The 20,104-nt window shown below is 38.3% G+C and overlaps 1 protein-coding gene across 1 annotated transcript in view; it reads left to right on the top strand.

The window, feature by feature from the left end:
* DMD (dystrophin) overlaps positions 1 to 20,104 on the top strand; it is a 2,170,472-nt gene that overhangs the window by 1,909,510 nt on the left and 240,858 nt on the right. The gene's annotated exons all lie outside the window — the stretch shown is intronic.

The raw sequence follows: 20,104 nt of genomic DNA on the forward strand, positions 1-20,104 counted from the left end.
AAAAAAAAAAAAAAAAAAGGGACCTGGGTGCAAGTAAGCCGGAGTAAGAGAACAAGAAGAATGAAGCAACAGAGAAAGATGAGTTATTCTCTGGGACTGCTGAGAAATGTACGAAAAAGCAAATCTGGATATAGGTAGCTACAGCCTGAAATATGGAAAGCCAGAGCATGTGTATACCTGCTCCTGCTCCCATTGGTTGAGAATTGATTCCGTTTTCACCAGATACGGGCAAGCATTGGATCTGAGTGGGACACATCCTCTCCAATGCACCCCTGCCTTTTCTGCTACTCTGAACTTCACGCAGCGTCAGAAAGATTCAAAACAATCTAGAAAATCTAAGTATAAATACAAAAAGGAAACAAGAAGTTTTTCTATCAAAGCTGTGAGCTATGTGATGTGAGTAAGCTCAATAAACACTGTGCAGAAGTTAGGGGGGAAAAAAAAGAGAATTGCTGCCAAAGCACTAACCCCTATGGCTGGCTATGCTTGCCCACCCAGAAAGTTCCCATGTCATGGGGGTCGGGGAACCTAGGGCAGAAAGCTGCAAGGCTCAGGGATCCCTTTTGAGGAGGGACGCTGGCTATACAGCACGAGTGAGAACTCGCACAGAACCATCCACTACTGCTGACACTGGAATCACAGGTGGGTTGACAAGATGTGATCCAAGCACCCGAGATATTTGCTACAAACCTCAAAGTGGAGCAGAGCAGCGGCAATGTCAGTCTTTCTTCTTGGTGTCAATAGAATACCTTTTTATTTTTTTGAATTCTCCATATATGAATAATAATAATACACGAATTCAAAGCAGGATAGGCTTTGTGTCATTGGAGGAGTATGGAGAACCATCAGTGCAGTAAGTGTCGTGGGAGGTTTCTAGACAGTCTTTAAAAATCGATATTAAGTCAACCATCAAATGTGAACAACTCTGATATGCCAGAGCATTTGTATTCTTAAGTCGTGGGGTTATTAGAAGGATCAAATGAAATAATCATTATAAAGCACTTTGCGCAGTGCCTGGCACAAAGCATGCACTCAATAAATGTTAATGTTTATACAATTATTATTATTGATTGTCAGAATTATGAGCCCCACATTAGCAAAGAATAGTAGGTGGTCTGTCAGCAGGAACATGGAAACATTCTCATTACATAGAAGTCAATGTTGCAGGGACAGTCATTAAAACAGGATCTAATTTTAGTCTTCTGAGAGAAAATGCTGGGTTCTCTGGAAATGTTGAATCCTTCCTTGGGCATGTAGTTTAATTTTTCAAAATTATATTGCATATCCTGTAAAATGAAAATGAAATTGTACCTCTGTTCATTAAAGGCCCCCCAAAAATCTTAGGCACTATACAATATAAATGAAGAAAAAGGCATTATTTCTCCATAGGGCATAATTAGAAATAAAGAAGCAAGGTCAGTCACAAAGTTCCAAGCTATAAAGGAGGAAAGGAACAAGACTTTCCCCCGGTTATTTTATATCTGCCAGGTTGAACTCATACTTATCCAATGAGCCTCAAAATGGAATACCGTTCTGCACCAACTATACTGATGATAGTGATTCAGGGAGTAAATAATAAGATTCCATCCTTCTAAAGTGCTTTTAGAATTGGATTCTAGTAAGTTTCATTTTGCTATTGGCCAATCACAAAAGAGACTGCAATAGAGAAAAGTGAAGACATCATGCTGAAGACAGGCTGCTGCATAGAAAAGGAAGAGGGACCCCCTAATTTAGAGATATGGATGGAGAAAAAAGGCAGTTATGCCATAGCATAAAGGAAACATTAAATAAAGCAATAATAGAGGAGAAAATGTCTTTGAGTAGAAGAACACAGTCAGACAGACAGAAATAGACTAATATGCCAAAAAAAATTACAAAAAGACATTGAAGGGGACATACAGTGATTATCACACAGATTAAATGCACACAGTTAAAATGGAGGTGAAAAGTTTCTAAAAGGAATGAGTGTGTAGTGAACTTAATTTTATCGTCTTTACTAAGACAAAGCTAAAGTCCCTAAAATATTTTAAGACACTTTAAAAAAAAAAGTCTTAAAATTTTGAGAGCCTTTCAGCTCTGTCAACTCTAGACTTTCCCTCCTACTTGTTTTTTTCTTTTTTTTTTCTTTTATCTTATCTTTTTTTTTTTGAGAGAGAGAGAGAGAGAGAGAGAGAGAGAGGATCAACCTTAAGAATAAGAGAGTGGTCATCTGCCAGGTGGTATTCTCCTAATCCCTTTCCAGTGAGTTCCACAAGGGTTCAAAACCACTTTCTTGGGTCTTAGAGGTACCATTTTTCTCTCTTCCTCTGCTCATATCTTTCTGCTCCAGTGCCCGCATAGTTTGTGTTATCAGTGGTGCATAGCCTGAGACATCCAGGACCTATGCCAACTCTCGAAGTAATATGATTGGCATCCAAAGAAACAAGAAGCCCATGATTTTGTCCCTTTGCAATTTAAAATCATATTTAAAATGCCTTTTGGTCATACAGATTTGAAAATGGTCTTGTAAATCACTTCCGAGAATCTATGTTCAAAACTCAACTTAAGAGTTCTCTACTTCTTAACAGAGTGCCTGCCAGTAACTTGTGACTGTGAACAAGTTTGGAAACATAAATTGATGTGCAAATGCTAGATAATAGCAACACCCTGTGCAACTGGGCAGCATTTCTGTTGTATGGCTTTTTTCTTTTCCTGGACTCTCCCAATCTGAGAGAAAATAGATTTGAGTTCCATTTTAACTGGTTTAGACCCAGACAAGGGTTTAATTGGTTTAGACCCAATTCACTTACGTGTGTCACTCTGTCTCCAACACAACAGAGGAGATGACCAAGACAACAAACTCTCCAGCCAGGAGGTGGGGAATATTTTGGTGTCATAGCAGACAATTATTGATGGAAAACTGATGTTAGAAAATGTAAGGTGCCTTCTTCTAGACGGAGTAAAAGGGGCAGTTGCCCAGACTTTCGTTTTAAATAGGGAGCCCATAACACAAATCTTTTAATACAATTTTAAAAAGAAAAGACATAGGGGGGTATCTCTTAGGATCTGTTAACAACCAACCCTCTATCAAATGGCCAAATCACAGGTGGTCAGCAGCTTAGCCAAAATGTCCAAGTACCTTTTGTAACACAGAATCTCCTTTGAAGATCCAACTTTCATTAATGATCCCCAGCAGCTCTGGTCCATGTGTCTTTTCACAAATGAAGCTTTTTAAAAGCTTTCAGTGGACAAATGTGGCTTTGAGTTTTCAACTAAATCTTTCTATTTAAAAGGAGTACTGAAATGGGCATACTTTATAATCTTAAATGCTGCACACAAAATACTGAAATATTATTGACCCTGAGAGATTGGTTCACATCAAATAGCATACTCATGTAAATGTTCTCTTTTCCTAATATTAGCAACAGGGAATGGGAAATAGAAAGGGACGGGATATGCTGGATAGGAATGCACCAAAATTTTCAAAAAGCCTCGAAACTAGTGTATATTGATAACTTGTGATCTAATATCTAGTATTTTTTTTTTTTTTTTTTTGAGATGGAGTCTTGCTCTGTCACCCAGGCTGGAGTGCAGTGGTGCGATCTCGGCTCACTGTGACCTCCACCTCCCGGGTTCAAGTGATTCTCCTGCCTCAGCCTCCCGAATAGCTGGGATTACAGGCACCCGTCACCACGCATGGCTAATTTTTTGTATTTCTAGTACAGATGGGGTTTCACCATTAGCCAGGATGGCCTCCATCTCCCAACCTCATGATCTGCCCGCCTCGGCCTCCCAAAGTGCTGGGATTACACGCGTGAGCCACCGCACCCAGCCTAGTATTCTATGTCTTTTATTTATTCATAGTGAGATTGGGGAAAATCTTTGGAGAATTAACGTAGCAGTTGGTAGAATCATTCTATAATAGTGGGTACAATTCTGCCCTGTCCCACATTTTTATGAAGTATCTTTACATTTAAAAAGACAATGTGCTTTGCGGTTCTTGAGCAACGTATATACCTTGCTCTGAATAGTTATTGTGATGAGTTAATTTGTAACAACTTTTAGGCTTAGTGCTAATTTTCTGAAATGTTTCTGTAGTTTCCCCTTTATTATAAAGTATATTGGGCTGGACTCTTGGCTGTAAGTGACAGAAAACTCAACTCAGATTAGTTAAGAAACAAAAGGGTTTTGGTGGCAGTGGTGGCTTTCAGACTATTGCTGCGGGCCCACCTGCCTTCCTCTTAACACCCTTAACATACCCTGCAGAAAGGAGAGAGGTACTCTGACCCAAGAGCTTAAAGACTGCGTGGGCTTGACTCTATATGGCCCAAATTGGGTCACGTGCCCACCTAGGCTAAGGGAACAGGACCGTGGAATTGATTGATTGATTGTTGTTGCAGGTTGAGTCCTCCAAGAAGCAGATGCCAGGGCAGATTTATTGTGGAATAACACCTGTGAAGAAATAGGGGTGGAAGCGGAATTGCGCAAGGGAAGCCATTAGATCGCAATGCAGATCTTCTAGACTCTGTGTCAGCCCAACGAGGGGCACCAGAGCAAAGACTGCCAATTAGAGGAATCCTGAATTGGGCAGATTTGAGAATAGTCTATATATAACTGGGGACTGTTAACTTTCCTTCCTCAACCAGTTAGAGACATAGAATGGGACTCTCTTATCTCAAACATCAATATCTGTATATGTGAAGTAGAGGGTGAAAGTTTACTATACACAAGTGGTTCTCAACCAAGAGCAAGTCTGTCCCCCAGGGGACATGGCAATTTCTGGAGACGTTTTTGGTTGTCACAATGGGTGAGGAGGTGCTACTGTCATCTAGTGGGTAGAAGTTGGGGATGCTGCTAGGCATTCTCTCTAATGCATGGGATAGACAGCACAACAAAAAATTGCCGGGGCCAAAATGTCAATAATGCTGAAGTTGAGAAACCTTGCCCTATAAAGATACATGTTTTGACCGGGCGCAATGGCTCATGCCTGTAATCCCAGCACTTTGGGAGGCTGAGGTGGGCGGATCACGAGATCAGGAGATCGAGACCATCCTGGCCAACATGGTGAAACTCGTCTCTACTAAAAATACAAAAATTAGCTGGGTGTGGTGGCGCACGCCTGTAGTCCCAGCTACTTGGGAGGCTGGGCATGGTGGTGCACGCCTGTAGTCCCAGCTACTTGGGAGGCCGAGGCAGGAGAATCGCTTGAACCCGAAAAGCAGAAGCTGCAGAGAGCCAAGTTCACGCCACTGCACTCCAGCCTGGCGACAGAGCGAGACTCCATCAAAAAAAAAAAAAAAAAAAAAAAAAAAAATAGATACATGTCTCATGTGCACGTGTGTACTGAGAGAGGCCACGAAAACCTTTTGTTGTTGATACATTCTTGATAGTTTTTGTTCTTATATGTAGTTATGAATACTTGAGATTCCATCCAATTTATTTAACTTTTGAACAGAAAGCCTAGATTGAATTGGTGAAACATCTGTATCCTGAATATTTAAAAGATTGTTTTTTAAGACAAATATTAACTTGAATTGACGTAAATATTCTTAGTATTTAAAGTCCTTAAAGACCTTAGTTTGGTGAAAAGATAAGAATCATCTGTGTTTAGCATATGCATTGCCATATGAAGATGGTAAGTCAAAAGTATGAGTTTTTTTCTGATATTTAAATATCCCTGGGGTATAGATTTGTTTACTCTGGAAGTTCACACTGTTGTATTATTTCTTCATTATATATTACAAAGTTGAATGTTAGGGCTAGGTCAGATTGGAAAACAGTTTAAGTATTCCTCACCCAAAATGCTTGGGACCAGAAGTGTTTTGGATTTTTTTATTTTTGTGGATTTTGGAATATTTCCATATTCCTCATGATATATCTTGTAATTGGACCCAAGCCTAAACATGAAATTCATTTATATTTCATATATACCTTATACACATACCCTGAAATATACCTTATACACATACCCTGAAGGAAATTTTATACAGTATTTTAAATACTTTTGTGCATGAAACACAAAAGTTTTGACTGTGACCTGTCACATGAGGTCAGGTGTGAAATATTTCACTTGTGACTTCATGTCAGTGCTCAAAAAGTTTCAAAATTTGGAGCATTTCAGATCGTGAGCTTTTGGATCAGAGATGCTTAACCTTTATTAAAAGCTCAAAATTAGATTTTAATCAGCAAAAAATTACTGCAGTGTGCCGACGTATGCAAGAACATATTTTTTTTCTGAGACATCTACTAAAAAATGACACAACAAAAGCAAACTTTTAGCACTATACGTTTTGAGCCGTTTAATAGATGCTTTAGCCTTCAGGGAATTTAGCTCCAGAACTGCTGCTAGGAGAGAAAAAACACTGGTTAATGCCTGAAGGGATAAAAAGATCAGCTAACCAAAACAAAACAAAAAAACAATAAAGTGTTTTCTCCAAGATGTGAAATGTATGTTCAATCCTAGATCAAGGACTAGATGTTCAAAGTTCTACGTATGAGGTTTAATATTACTTTGGAAAAGTGTAGAAAAAGTTTGGTATCAGTGCACTGAAATCATTTTCAACTAGGAACAATAGCGATACTAGCCCTTTACTCATGCAAAATTCACAGTTTTTATCTAAACAACACAAAATCATTCAATGCTTTTATATTTAATCATCTATATTTACACAACCATAAAAAAACAATTTTGATCCAGTAAGGAAAAGACAAGAAAACAAACCATTCTAATCACTGTATATTTTGAAAGTTCTTTGCAAACAACCGTGAAATGGTTAAAAGATAGGAGGATGGAGACCAGCTTGGCCAATGCGGTGAAACCCCGTCTCTTCTAAAAAAATATAAAAATTAGCTAGGTGGATTGGCGCATGCCTGTAATCCCGGGTACTTGGGAGGCTGAGGCAGGAGAACTGCTTGAACCTGGGAGGCAGGGGTTGCAATGAGCTGAGATCACGCCACTGCACTCCAGCCTGGGCAACAGAGTGGGATGGTAAGAGAATGATGACTTGTTGCTTACTAAAATAAAGGAAAAAAATGACACTATAAGTGATACTGTTTGAAATCTCAGGAATCTCTGAATCATTAAGATTATATTACCAATGGCATGCAAAATACCTGGTTCAAAAAATACTCCTCAATGGACACGAGATGCCTAGCTGCTGATACTCTGAGTCTGATTTAGGACAATGATGTTCTGTGTCACCTCTTTTCTGATGCCTCCCAGGTCACTCCTGGCCTCACTGCTGTCTCACTTCCAAAAATACAGATTGCCCTTATTGGTCATAACACAGTGACTATGAGTTAAAAAGTCTCTAATTCGTCTCAGCTGCAGTCATCTCCCAGCAAAACACAGGGTTCTTGAGAATAGAAATTTCTTATGTCCCATCTTTGCCACCCACCACACAATGAACATACAGTCCAGTGTACATAGCAGCCCTTGAAAATGCTTGTGGAATCATTGATTCTTGAACCCAACTGTCATACTTTCCAGACTTAAGTCCTGGTAAATGATTAAAATCGTGTGGGTTATCCCCAACAAACCAGCTCAAGTATTTATTATAAAAAAGGGAAGCTGATATGGAACTTCCCCTAAAGACGTGTCTGTCAAATCCCATTGTATTCTGCTCTGACACCACGTTTTTGTGTTATTTTTTTTTAAGAGACAGGGTCTCACTATGTTGCCCAGGCTGGTCTTGAACTCCTGGGTTCAAGTGATCCTCCCACTTCAGACTCCAAGGTCACTGTAAGGGATTACAGGCTTGCACCACCACGCCCAGCCCCACCTTTTAATACAAATAAATAACAGTTACCTTTTACTCAGTGCTCACCTTGTAACAGATGCTGTTAAATGCTTTACATGCCTTAGCTCATTTTTAGTTAAATATATTGTTTTTGTCCCAGCTATGGTAGGGATCTTGCTAACAGTGAGAATGAATGATAAGAGGGGCTTTAAGGAGAATTCATTGCCACACCTTTCATAATTTTCCCATCATTCCTCCAGTCTTTGTTCAACTGTCCATGATTTACTGATTTGCTGTCACATCAAACTATGCTGCAACAAACCAGTGGTTCCTTCTGATTTTTATCCATCTCCTCTTCACCTGGGGTGAAAGTCTGAGGCTTCCTTGACTCTACTTTCTAACACTGTTACATTTAACATATAACGTCTTGCCATACCATCTCTTGTTTTCCTTTCTGGCAGCTTATCCTCTCTTCACTTTCTCCATGCTTTCATTCATCCTAAAACACCATTCTGACAATGATATTTAGGTTGGTACATAAGTAATTGCGGTTTTACCATTACTTTCAATGACAAAAACTGCGATCACATTTGCACCAACCTAATACCTTTCTTACTTAAAAAATTAATGTAGAATATGGAAATACTTGCCACCAGGGAGTGGGGAACAAAATGGCTAGAGAGATATGGTGAAAGAGAGACTTGATTTTTAAATAACCTTTTTTTTTGTTCTTCTTGAATTTTATTATGTGAATGCATTTGAAAGAAATACAATTTTTAAATAATTAATTATTAAAAAAATATTTGAATGCCTTCCCATGAACAACTAAATGAAGTCTCTATTCTTAAACCTGACAGTCAAGTACAGCTCTGGTTTGACTCCAAGCTACATTTCTAGCCTTATATTATTCAGCTCTTTTTCTGTTTAGCCTTCATATCCGGGCCTTTACGAGTGCCAAAAAAAAAAAAAAAAAAATTGCTCATTCTACTCTTGTCACCCAGAGTGTTTCTTCTGTCTTTGCCCATTAAAAGCTTACCCAATTGTGAAGGCCCAGTTTCAAAGCAACCTCCTTCATTAATTTCATCCAGATACTCTGTAACCCCCATAGCTATTTAGGCTTTGTCTGGCAATTCGCAGTTATCAGAAAAAGAAGTACCTACCGAGTGCCAGAAAGCGGTCTCTCCAACTGTGCACATTACAACATCTCATTCTCTGTGCCTCCATTTCCTCATCTGTAAAATGGTCACTATGGTAGTACTTTCCTCATAGTGATGTTCATTCTTTCAAGTAGTTAGTTGGGTGCCTACTATGAGACAGGCACTGACCTGGGTCCTGGGGATATAGTAGTGAATAAAATAGATTGAGTCCTGCCCTCATCAAATTTACCTTCTGATAAGAAAGACATAAATGAAATATACCCATAATGCTCTTGAAATAGAACTTGGGATATAGTAAATGCTCTATGAATATTTACAATCATTACTGTCACTGTTGGTAGTGTTGTTATGTGGTATTTCTATTAACACACGAAGAAACTAAGGTTCATAGGCTATTAGATAAGATGCTGGTTAAATAGCTAGTAAGGGACTCCAACTCAGGTCTTCCTGACTCACAAAATTCGTCATCCTTCCACTACACTGATGGCTGTAAGACCGGGCTGTACATCAGAACTATCTATGGAGACTTAAAGAAAGTAAAGATTGTCAAGCCTCAGCCTCAAATTAACTAAATCAGAAATTATTTAGATGAGCTAAGAATCTGTATTTTTTAAAAAAGTTCTCAAATCGTTGTGATGCACTGTCAAATTGGGGAATGACTGCACTACATTAAAATTTTTCCCATAATACTTTATTATGCTTATTTGTAAATATCAAATCTACAAATTCACTAACGATCATCCCCTTGTTTTCTTATTTATTTTTTCTGCTTCCTCTCCTAGCAAAGTGCCTTATAAACACTCAATAAGTATTTGAGTAATTAATGACTTAATTATTTAAAGTTGCTCTTAAAATGCAAATACTCACAGCTGTGGTACTAGAAGCCTGTTATGAACCATCATTGATCTTCCTAGGGTTATTTATTAATCAGCTAAGGACCGGCAGTTGGGAAGGAAAGGCTAAACATTTGGGAACAGAACTGAGAAGGCCCTCAAACCAAATGTTAGCCACATTATTGAACAGCCTAGGGCCCCACCTTAGCTTTACCTACACTTCATTGACAATTTCAGGTAAAATACAGAAAATATACTGCTAACAATCGAGATATTCCTCCCTCACACCGTTGTAGTTTCATTTCTTTTAAGCTGACAAATGTCTCTCTTTTGGAAAATATGGGGGCAACCTGTTTTAAAGAAAGAAAAAAAAATCCTTTATTCTTGTCACACCACAAACATGGAGTTACTGCTATACGTTAAGATTATAAAGCAAAATCCCAAAAATGCAGTGACTGATTATTCACAGCAGACATATGAAGTCAAGAAGCTTATTTTTTCTGTCTTTGCTAAGGCACAAAGCCTGGGGCTATATGCATTTTTATTACACTGCACTGTGTTGGTTTCACTTGAGGATTAAAAAGAGAGTCAAGGCACAGTGCACGTATCCTGATGGATTTTAGGATTTCTTGCTTTCGTGAAAGAAAGAATCTCATAAATTACCTCAGATTATTGCTCAGGGAAGTGTACCTACTTCCATGATGACCTAGAAATTCAATCTTTTGTTTCTCCCATAAAAGATCACATTGTATTTTGGATATTTTCCCCGTGGTTTTCTGCACTATGTAAAGCCACATTTGGAAAAACAAAATAGTTTTAGTTTAGATTTGAAGTGAAAATATCAAAAATAGTTCAGGAAAGTCTTATGAGCATTTGGGGAGCTTACAAACAGCCTTGTGGGTGGGGTGAGGTGGAATGAGGGAAGGGGGAGGTAAGGGGAGAGAAAAGGAGGGCTAGGTCAGAAGAGTGCAAATAAGACAGAGGGAGAGAGACTGTAGAGGCTGTGAGTCCATGGCAGAGTTTTAATTCTGGTTCTGACAAATCTACACGGAGAAACAATAGAAGTGCATTGCTCCATCCCCTGTCCTTTGTTAAGAAGCGTGAAGTGTACTTATTTATATAACTTGCAGCTTTATCTTGTGATATGCAAAGAAGAGAGAAGACAGAATGTTGTTGGATTTGGAAGTACAGTAGATGAGATCTTCCGGTTTATTGATTTGTAAAGAACGGCTTGATACTGGTTTGTCAGTTCTGCGTCAGTGAGAGAAAAGAAAGGCGCTTTTCAGTCAGTTGCTGGAGGAGGAGAGCTGGGAAGTGGAAACAGGGTCTTCTGGCAGACAAGCTTCCTTGAGAGGTGGTCAAATTGACCATGAAGGGAGTCAAGGTCAGGAAGCTTTGGAAATGCTGCAAGGATGGCATGAGATTTAAGGAGTGTTGATTTCCTTGGTTAAGGATTGTTGCATACTTCAGCAAATTCTCCCTCCCAGCCTTTATGAAAGAAGTGTTTAGTAGAACAAACTGAAAATCTCCAAGTATATTGTTACCCAAAATGTAAAAGTTTCTGTCACTGAGATGAAAATGTTTGATTTCCAGTGCTTTATCTTTTTGCATTTATCTACCTGTTTCAGCCATTTGTTAATATGAATTTGCTGATATATGCCATCTTTTTTTTTCAGACAATACCAGTTCTGGGGTATCTCATTGATGATTATTTCAAATTGCCACTTTTGTTCCTTGGAAATACTCCTGTGTTCAAATACCAGGAGGCGTAATTATGTAATTACCATGTGAACATTATGCTACTTACGGGCCGAAATGCCCCTAGAAAGGCATGCTCCAGTGGCCTCAGAAATTTTCTGTGAGAATGATATCTTCCAAATGTGGTATAAATAAAGCTCAAGAATAAATAGCTAAAGCTGCAATGTAAATGATTTAATGTAATGATGTGGTAAGGTGAGAGCCCCTTGACTTCAGTTCCTGTGGCAAATCATGAGATACATTAGGAAAACTTTTAAAAGGGAACCTATTTTTTAAGATAAAATCTGCATCAAGTTACATCACCTTCCAGGCAAAGTAATTCAATTTTCCTCTTTTCTCTTTGAGACGAGAAAAAAAAAAAAAAGCAGAAGAAATGCTTCCTATGATCTCTTCTCTTCCCGTCATAATTTTCATAAGTCTGTAGATATAATTACAACTAAAGATTTTGACAAATGAAGCAGGATAGGAGGTTGATTGCTGCTTTTCTAAATTAAAATTAATGATACCCTTAAGGTACTTGGGTCTATGAAGTCAATTTAATGTTGATATAACCTGACTCCATTATCACGGAATGAGGCAGTTGCATAAGCATGAAAACCAATACACAAACATCCAAAGTGCATTTTAGAAATCGGTGAGGTGAAAGATTAAAGGCTTAACAATGGACAAAGGGCTTGCTGTTTGTTCTCTCTTGCCTTCCAGTTTGATGGAAGAGTTCATCAGAATTAGAGGAAGAATGTTCCTGGAGAAGTGTTGGGCTGGCACTAGGCTAGGGGTCCTATTCATATCCTGCCTCACTTGTCTTGCAAGGATGCACAGTCCCTTCATTTGAGGCACTGTTTGCTTCAGCAGAGTCTGTGTACTCTTCTGGTAGATTGTATAGAGCATAATAAAGGGGGAGGGGTGGAGGAGAAAGGAAAGAAAAAGGAAGGAATAAAAAAAGGAGTCAGATTAAGAAAGAAGTCAGCACAAAAATATAAAATAGAAGGAAAAAAAGCTATGATACAGGAACCTTAAAAGGTAGATTAAGGATGGTCTCACATGGCACGCATTAATATCTGTGCCATAAATCACACAAAATCAACTAATAATTATGCACCTACTCAGAGTGAGCGCCATGTTAGCACTAGTTGCTTTCCTGTGATCTATCCTGAAGTCAAACACAAGAAACACTGTTTAACTGCTAAGTGCCCTAATGTCAAGAAAGCACAGAAATAAACTCAAAGGAAAGACAATTCAGTCAATCTTTGCATTCAACAAGCCCAGGATGTTTTGCCGCAGAGCTATACCTATCACAAACCTTCATTCCAGAAGATGGCCGGTAGAGGTGGCTCATGCCTGTAATCCCAGCACTCTGGGAGGCCCAGGAGAGTTCGAAATCAAGACCAGAACTTATCTCAGTCCTTTTTTTTTTCCAGTTACAACTCAAAATAATCAGAATTAGAAGAATAATGGACTTTAACTGAAAGGGATTGCCATTAGTTAAAAGGATTTTAACTGAAACTGTAATCAGTCTCAGGAGAGTTTCCAGGATAATGTTTCGGCATGTATTTATCAGTGTTACTTGTGAGGATTTGGGAGTAAGAATGAATGAGGAAGTTCCTCCCCAACACAGACACGTGCACACAAAAACTGTACAAACTGAAAAACTTCAGGACAAAAACTCATGAATAGACTGGAGAGTCATTTGTGTGCATATGTGTGGTTTATTTACTAGCACCACAGCACAAGAAGAGTTTTTGTTTGTCTTTTACTTTTGTTTTTGTTTTCATAGGCTCATTTGTGTAAGTGTTATGTCTGTTTCTTACATTCCCATGGATATTTATCAAGGGTCTAGACACACTGAGAACCAGAAAATCAAAACATACATTCCTAGTTACATATTTTCCCTAGACTGGAGTAAACATGATTTATGTATGTAGTATCAGTAAGACGTAGCTTGGATGCTAGGAAGAAACCACATTGCCTAGCAATGTATTTCCACATGGGGAGGTAATGCTTGTCTCTCCTAAACTTCTAGTGAAGATAAAACTTCAAAGTAGCGTAATTAACAGAAAGGTCAAAAGACAAAGTAGAAGCCCTTGAGAATCTAAAACGAAGTTAAAGAACCAACATTTACATTTAGATAAATTTATTTGAAATATTTCTAAGAGCCACCATGTTGTTATCGGTCCTTTTTCTTTCTTTCTTTTATACTTTTGGTTTATTTAAAAGCAATGATGAAGAAAAAAATGAAATAAAGCTGTCTTTCACAATACACAGAGGGATGGACTGAGCTTTGGGAAACAGTCACAGCTTGGAATTAAGAGTGTGTGTCATATCATAATTTAGTTGGATGATTTGGTGCTCATTCACTATACCCAAAATTACACTTTCAAATCTACCGTGTTCGTACTTATCACAGTGCCTAACAGATAAGAGGAACTCAAAAAACCTTTCATTCATTCACCCATTCAGTGTTTCTTGATCTCTTCTATGTACTAGGCATTGTGATAAATCCTTAACAAGACAGGTAAGATCTCTGTCTTTGTGGACAATAAACTTACATTCTAGTAAATATCTTTTGAATGAATGAAGTGATATTTCCTACTGAAGCTAAAAAAGGCAGGTCTCTGCAAACAGTACACTGTCTACAGAACTCATCCAAAATAAGAAGGCAAAGGAGAATAATGTATAGCCCTCGTAACTCTCAAATCTCAAATATGATTATTTAAAAACTAGAGTAAAACAAATGTGGAAGAGATTCGGACTTCAGGGTTGTTTTATAAATTGCTGTTTTACATTTTTAAATCTAGTATTATAGGCAAAATTGAATCTCAATGGTTTTCTTCTTTTCTTTTTTTACTGTCATCATCAAAAATGGAAGAAAGGAAGAAAAGGAGGAAAGAAAAAAAGGAGAGGAAGAAGGGAGGGAGGGAAGTTTTTCAAAAGCTTGTGTCAGGGATCTTGAAAAAGAAATTATTCATTTAAAATATAGTTGTTATGGTAAAGATCCATGAATAAACAGTACATTGATTCATTCAACTAATATTAATTTAGCACCTATTATATGCCAGGTACTGTGCTACTCACTGATGATTTAGTAGGGAAAGATGTGTCCCTGTCCTCATGGAACATATAAAAAAAGGACCTTTTTTTCCTGACATGCTTTTACTGAAGAATTGCTGCAACCTAGATTATGAGTACTCATGGACCAGATGGCAGTTTTCTGCCCATCTGGGATAGTTCTGAAGAATAGACCCTCGTGTATCAATCAAGGTTTCTTCCAGTTCTAAGCCTTCGTGATCTATGATCTAATAGTTGAAACAGGATGTATGCTCCCAAAAAGATGTTATATTTATATTACTTTTATAAAAGGAAACAGAGACATGCCCTATTAATTCAGAAGATATTGGGTTCCTCCTGGCTGTTTAAATCATTCTATTTAAACTCCTTTATCTCTTCTTTCTTGGCTCCCCTTCCAAAGCTCACTCTTACCCCCTTTAGTCTCACTTCCCTTTTCTTTCTTTAATTGCTGAGACAAATTGTTCATCTCTAACTGGCTATACATGACATCTCCAGTTAAATGTTTCACTGTTAGGACAAATTCATTATATTCCAAATGAATTCATACACACATATGCTATTTCTCCCTTTTCTGTTTTTCATGTTGCCATCAGCAATATCTTCATTCTCCCAGTCTTCCTTACTCGATATCCAATAGTTTCTTTGCTTCTTCAGGAATTAATCTCCAGCACCAAATTGGATAGTTCTTCCTGCTTTCAAAATACCTTCTAATATATACCTTCTTTTACATTCAATACAATACAGCCTTAATTCTAATGCATATCACCCCGAGTCTAGTAAATTACAGCAGCCTCTTTCTGATCTCAGTCTCAGGTGCCCTTTCGAATCTGTTTTACACCATACCGATCTTCCCAAACCCTAACTTTCCTCTAAAATAGTGAGTCATGTCACAGAAATTTTCAGTGGTTCTCTTTGCCTGCAGGGTAAGTCTTGAGCCTCAGAGTCCAGAACACCTTGCTTTGCATCATCTGCTTTCAACATGACTAACTAATTATATCTCACTGTTGTCCTCAACACCACTGTTCTGCAGCCCCAAGCCTTTCTTCAGCTTGTCACTATTTCTTACCTCCAAACCTTTACACTTGCAGAGATCAGGGACTATAGCATTTGTTTTTTGACTATCTCTTTCAATATTAGCAAACACTTATATAATGAATAAACCACCAAGGAAAGAACTGATTGTGCCATAACGTAAGATATAGGTATATAATTTCTGGCTTTTGCTTCCAGTTTTGTATATACTATGGTTATATTGATTTAAAATACAGCCAGTTAGAAAGATCTAATGCATGGAGGCTCTCATTTTAATAGATTATCAAATTTCATTTCCTTGCATAATTGCTCACAGAATAAAGTGCTTCGTTCCTAAGTCCCAAGCTAAAGCTTTCGAGGACCTTGGTTGCTTTCAAGATTTTCTCCTTCATAAATTTATTTCTTTATTTAGCCAGTTGTGCATTCAATCCAAACAAAACTTTTCTCCAATGATAATTTGTGGGAAGAAATATTTTATGCCTAATTCTTCTCACTGTCATGCCTTCTCTTAAATTTGAGTTAAGAAGATGGAAATTCACTTTGATCTCATTTTAAAATCTTGACAATATTGAGTGTACACTGGAAACTACCACTGGAGCTCTCCTTGTATAAGAAGGCAAAATTCTTCAGAGATTGGGAGTCTAGAATGAACTTTGATGCTGCATCAGCTCAGTCCCTATGAAACTAACATTCTTACTAGAGAAAGTGGCCTATGGCACAGTCATATTCCTTTACCATCTACATCTTCCCCTTGAGATTTCTTTCTCAGTATGTGAAAAGATTTCTGATCAGTGTCCACTCCCATATGGCATCCTCATCTTCTCCTCCCTACCCCAAAACACTCACATTTATCTCTAGATTGATTTATTTATGGAATGACCCATTCTAAATTTAGAAATAATGACATATGCCACACATTTATTTGCATGTGTTTTTCCACAACCTTTCTCTGTGATCTTATGGTATCACATTCTTCAAGACCAGGAATTGACCTTGCATTGGGCCATAAAATACATTGAACAACTGAAGTTTCATAGATATGCACACTAGAATTGGTCTGCATTCAATAAACTGATTGAAAATAAAGAAATTAAAAAGCAAATTACTTATTAAATATTTATAAAATACTTTTTTTCAACTTTAATCTTCAGGACAGCAGTTAAGAGCAAGACCCAGACTGAATGAGTTTAAATCCAAGCTCTGCCAATTTACTAACTACTGAAGCTTAGGCAAGTTGTTGTTTTTTTTTTAACCTCTCATGCCTCAGTTTTCACATCAATGAAGTGGGGGGAATAATATTAACTCCTATTGCAGAGTTACTGTAAAGATGAAATAACATAATTCATATTGTCATGCACGTATTGCTTAATAAATATTAGCCATTTTTGTATTGTATGTGGTACCCTGCACATTATAGCCTATTGCTCTCCTTTTTTCCTTTTTTTTTTTTTTTTTTTTTGAGATGGAGTCTTGTTCTGTGCCCAGGCTGGAGTGCAGTGACATGATCTCGGCGCACTGCAACCTCCACCTCTCAGAGTCAAGCGATTCTCCTGCCTCAGCTTCCCGAGTGGCTGGGATTACAGATGCCCACCACCACACCCAGCTAATTTTTGTATTTTTAGTAGAGATGGGGTTGCATCATGTTGGCCAGACTGGTCTCGAACTCCTGACCTCAAGTGATCCACCTGCCTCGGCCTCCCAAAGTGCTGGGATTACAGGTGTGAGTCACCACGCCTGGACTATTCCTCTCCTTTTATTAACCATAATAGCAGCAAGAACAGTAGTGGTGGCATTTATTGAGCAATTACCACATAATAGAAACTAGGCTAAGTGTTTTACATGTATCATCTTATTTAATTCCCACAGAACTCTATAAGTTATATTACTGTCCACATTTTACTGATAAGGAAAGTTAAGAATAATTTACCCAGGGACATTGATTAGTCAAGGTTCTCCAGAGAAATAGAAGCAACAATATATATATATATATATGTATGTATGTATATGTGTGTGTATGTATATATATGTATGTATATGTGTGTGTGAATATATAAAATCAAGTATTATCTCATGAAGTTAGAAACTAAGAAGTCCCATGACCTGCTATCTGTAAGCTAGAGAGCCAGGAAAATCGGTAGTGTAATTTCAGTCTCAGTCTGAAAGCCTGAGAACCAGGGGAATTGATGATGTAAATCCCAGTCCAAGGGCAGGAGAAGACTGACATCCCAGCTCAAGCAGGCCTGCAGGGAAAAAAGGAACATGTCTTTTTGTTCTGTTTAGGACCTCAGCTGATAGGATGATGCCCACCCACATTGCAGAGGGCAATCTACTGAATCCGCTGAACTAAATGCTAATCTTGTCTGCACAAGACACACCCAGACACACCCAGAAATAGTGGTTTACCTGGGCACCCCATAGTCCAGTCAACTTGACACAGAATTAACCATTACAGACCTGCAGCCAGTGCAGTCAGTGTGAGTAGTTATTCTTGTTTGTTCCGCATCTCTTCTCTTCTCTCTCTCTCTCTTTCTCTCTCTCTCTCTCTCTCTCTCTCTCACACACACACACACACACACACACACACACATACACACACATACCACATTTACTCATTTAGCCATTTGTTTGGTCAACTAGTCATTAAACAAATATTTGCTACCATTTACTATATGCAGGGTTCTGTGCCTCCTGCAGAAAGGGTTGGAGACATTCAAAGAGAAAGGTAAACAAAAAATGGTCCCTGCTATCAAGAAGTTTACAATCGATTGCAAAATGTCCGTATAACTCAAATGAATTGTATGATAGAAGTGCTTCAAGTATAAACCATATACTGTTAGAATGCTGAGGAAACCATTAATTCTAACCCGGGAGATGGGGAAGTAAGCATATAACCACTAACAGCATTGATCTGGGAGAGAAGTGGGGTAAGAGCATTGCCGAGAGAAGGAACAGCATGAAGAAGCCACACACAAGAGTTACATTGGATGGAATAGTGCACGATAGGCAGGTAGTTTTGGTGGGCTTAGCTGGTAGAGTTTGGGAGCGCAGGGTCATAAGGTTGGGAAGGTAGGTTTCATATGTCCCTCATGCTTTTGTGTAGATAAAATAAAGCAAATCCTGCATTTTAGGGGAACTCCACTTGGTTATCCACATATTTGGGCCGAGCAAAAATGGGCAAGGCTAGGGGGAGTGAAAAAATAAGATTGTTCTGGATATACACTAGGCACTTAATTGATATTAGAAGGCCAGAGTTGGTTTGAGACCAGACTACCTGAGCCACTTTTCTGATGAGATTAACATCGATTTTTACCTCTTGGGAATTCTGCACACCACAGGAACTATCCCTTGAGTTTCGATTGCTCTGTGCAAGCTCTGATTGACCCCTAGTTTAGCATGGACTGTTCACAACCAAATCAAAATCTAGAGTTAGAGAGCTAGGATGCCTGGAGCCACCACTTATATTGAGTTGGCAAAATGCCAAATGACTAAGTATAGTATTTCACCCATAAAATTATTCCTCCCCCCCCCACCAAGAATAGAATTCACTAAGTTGACAGCACACTGTGTCAATATATTATAGAAAAACCTAATAGGAAAAAAAGAATGGCGGTTTTCACTGCATGCCACCTAAAGGTATATTTCTCAATAATTTCCAAGACCACTGAAAACTGAAATCTGAAAAATAGTTTTATCTTACTATCCACTCTGTTTTATCCCAAATTTAAGCCTTGCCTGTACTTCTTTGATATTTAATTAATTTTTTTTTTTTTTTTTGAGATGGAGTTTCACTCTGTCGCCCAGGCTGGAGTGCAGTGGCACGATTTCTGCTCACTGCGGCCTCCCTCCTGCCTCAGCCTCCTGAGGAGCTGGGACTACAGGTGTGCACCACCACACCCGACTACTTTTTATATTTCTAGTAGAGATGGAGGTTTCCCCATATTGGCCAGGCTGGTCTCGAACTTCTGACCTCAAGTGATCTGCCTGCCTTGGCCTCCCAAAGTGCTGGGATTACAGGCATGAGTCACTGTGCCCAGTCCATAATTAAATATTAATCAACTATTGGTTAATTGCTAATTATCAATAATTAAATATCACTCAATGGTTTATTACCTATTCATCAATATTACTTCTTTAAAAATTTGTCAAAAACAATAGACTAAGACTTAAAGACAAGACATGTCATTTCTGAGATTCTGTAGTCACCTATACCAAATGGCACCCTCCCTAATATTTCTGTGAAAGTAAAGATTTGTATTTTTTTTATGGTACTAATTGAAGCAGTAGTTCATTTGTGGCTGCCAATGAGTTGACTGTAAAAAAATATATATATATATTTTAACATTGTTGAGAGAGGAAATCCTTTGTGTTTGGCCTTGGATTGATAAAAACGAGTCTGGGATACTATACACGGTAAGTGGATATTAAAACTAGGGCTATGAATTGTTGCTTTAGTGTTGTCAGCCCTGGAGACTCAAAGTATCATCAGAAAGGATGCATTGTTTTAATTGTTCCTCATTATATAGAATGAGAGAACATCATT

The sequence above is a fragment of the Colobus angolensis genome, unplaced genomic scaffold (assembly GCF_000951035.1).
Source record: "Colobus angolensis palliatus isolate OR3802 unplaced genomic scaffold, Cang.pa_1.0 Scaffold434, whole genome shotgun sequence".
NCBI lineage: Eukaryota > Metazoa > Chordata > Mammalia > Primates > Cercopithecidae > Colobus > Colobus angolensis.